The following is a 2,686-nucleotide window of genomic DNA, read 5'->3' as shown; positions in this document are numbered from 1 at the left end:
GACACAATAGGCAAGGGCACAAGTATGGAAACTAACACATTTACATTTAAGCAAGAGTTTAGCTTCTGAATTTTTTAAAGCCATAGACTCAGTTTAGCTTTAACCTAGACAGAAAGTGAAAGGCATTTTAGAGGTCCAAGAGGCAGCAAGTAAAAGACAACAGATAATATGTCAAAGCTGGATCAAGGGCAGAGGTTAGGACGCATCTGGCTATTAGCTTTGTCCTTGACTGCTGAAAAGGCCAACCTTTTTGTTCCTCTGGATTGTCAGTATACCAAGTTCAGAAGTTATGCAAATGGATTTCCAAAAGATCCCCATACACATTAGGAGCTGTGGGTTGAGGAGCCACAGGGATTTGTGGTGAAGAACTGAAAGAACCTTTAGAGAAATTGTTCTCAAATGCATTGTCAGCAGATTTGGTAACTGGCAGGGCACCTTGTCTTGGAGCTGGCTTTGGTGGTTCATTGATTTTGCTCAACAACTGATTAGCATCAAAGTCATCATGGTCTGCATTATCCTGAGGAAAGCCAACTTTGGTGTGAAAATAACTGGAGAAAGCACTAGAAGTCCCAGAGGAAGACTGTTCTCCCTTCCTTGCAGGTACAGGTGGCTGCTGCAGTTCTAAGTCCTTAAACATTTCTTTTACTTCCTTAACGTCTTTATCTCCTAGTGAGTCTAAGGCAGTGAAGGCATCTTTGGAGATGTCCTGGGCAACAGCAGTTCTGGGAGGTGGCTGAGGAGGAGTGACCAGAAGAGAAGGGAGCATAGAAGAGGATTGGGCTGGCACAGGAGCTGGAAAGCTATTGCTCTGAAAAGGATCCCCTAAGGATGTTGTTGAGGGCCAAGCATTAGCTGCCACAGATGCTAAAGGGCCCCAAACAACAGAGGCTGGAGGAGAAGTTGAGGCTGCAAAGGATGAAGGCTGGTTCCAACCTGGAACAGCTGGACTTGTGCCAAAAATAAGCAACTGACCAAATTCTGAAAGTTGACCACCTATAATACTCCTCGGACCATTGAAGGGGACTGATTAAAGACTAAGGATGGTGGAGGGTTCCATGGTCTTGCCTGAGGGGGTGTAACTGGTAAACCACCTAGATATGTAAGGGGCCCTACTGGGACAGAAACACTTGTTTTGAAGAGATCCAGAGGGTTGGTCTTTTGGGTTGCGGGTTGTCCTGTAGGTGACATCTGGCCTGGAGGTTCTGAGAAGGGAGGAACAAAGAGGTCTCACGGGAGCAAGTCAATGGCTAAAGATGTTGGACTATTTAGGTCAGGAGGTGTAGGCATGTCCCCAAACAAATCCATCTGGTCAATACCCAATTTCAATTTGGTAGTTTGTTCATCAAGAGTCAGGAGTTTCTCACTCCCATTCTCTACTGCTTTGTTGGCTTCTTCAGTTTTTCTTTTCTTCTTCTTTTTTCTTTACATTGTAGATAACTTGAAAAAGATCTTTAAGATCAACAACCAATGGCTTGGCCAGCTGCCCTGTTTTTATGGCAAAAAACTGGTGCTGGCCTTGTCCTCCATATACATAACTGAATGTCCAGTTGTCTGTTACATCATGAGCAATGAAAAAAATTTATTCACTGGATGTTCATGTTCCATTACCCCAGTTTTCTCATCAATTAATTTTATCCCAGAAAGCAAAATGTTGACCCAGAGCTTTTGTTTGTGTTGTCCTTGAGACAGAGCAGCTGCCACCATTCCCTTTAGTTTCATCATAGAATCTTGGCTCATTTTATCCCCTCTGGCATCTGGCACATCATCAATGCCAATTAGCTTGGCCTTGTATTTCACACCATCACTTTTAAACCTGGCCAAGAGATACTCATCTTTCTTTTCAGAGCCTTTCTTCATTTCCTTCTTTGATGGGGCTTTTGGTGCAGCCTGTTGGTCAGGCTGACTGTTGGTTGTAATTGTCTCTACTTTGTTTGACATGGCAAGAAATCAGGCAGCAAACTCTGGCTTTGGTGGAGACTTAGTAATAAGAGGTGATTTCCATTGGAGAAGTCTCAAATGAACATAACCAACAGACACATGCTAGCTAGCACCTCTGCGATAGGAGCATGACTTCCCCATGCAGCCACCCCAATCTATTTTTAAACATTTTCCTTATACCAGAAAGAATCAGAATAAGAATAAAAATAAAAATAAAAAAGAACACTCAAATCATTCCCCCATCCCACCTTATTTTTCATTTAGTTTTTGTACCCATTTTTCTACTCATCCATCCATACACTGGATAAAGGGAGTGTGATCCACAAGGTTTTCACAATCACACTGTTACCCCTTGTAATCTACATTGTTTTACAATTGTCTTCAAGAGTCAAGGCTACTGGGTTGGAGTTTGGTAGCTACAGGTATTTACTTCTAGCTATTCCAATACATTAAAACCTAAAATGTATTTTCTATATAGTGCATAAGAATGTCCACCAGAGGGACTTCTTGACTCCATTTAAAATCTCTCAGCCTCTGAAGCTTTACTTCATTTCATTTCACATCCCCATTTTGGTTAAGAAGATGTTCTCAATCCCATGATGCCTGGTCCAGTTTTATCCCCAGGAATCATATCCCGAATTACCAGGGAGATTTACCACACTGAGAGTCAGGTCCCACATAGGGGGGAGGGCAGTGAGATCACCTACCAAGGTGGCTTAGTTAGAGACAGAGGGCCACATCTAAGCAA

The 2,686-nt window shown here is 42.8% G+C and overlaps 1 pseudogene; it reads right to left on the bottom strand.

The window, feature by feature from the left end:
- Window positions 1-287: 287 nt before the first annotated feature.
- On the bottom strand, window positions 288-1,938 carry LOC119523418 (annotated as a pseudogene).
- Window positions 1,939-2,686: the final 748 nt, after the last annotated feature.

Source organism: Choloepus didactylus, chromosome X (genome assembly GCF_015220235.1).
Source record: "Choloepus didactylus isolate mChoDid1 chromosome X, mChoDid1.pri, whole genome shotgun sequence".
Classification (NCBI taxonomy): Eukaryota; Metazoa; Chordata; class Mammalia; order Pilosa; family Megalonychidae; genus Choloepus; species Choloepus didactylus.
This window is presented reverse-complemented; position numbering and strand designations above follow the sequence as displayed.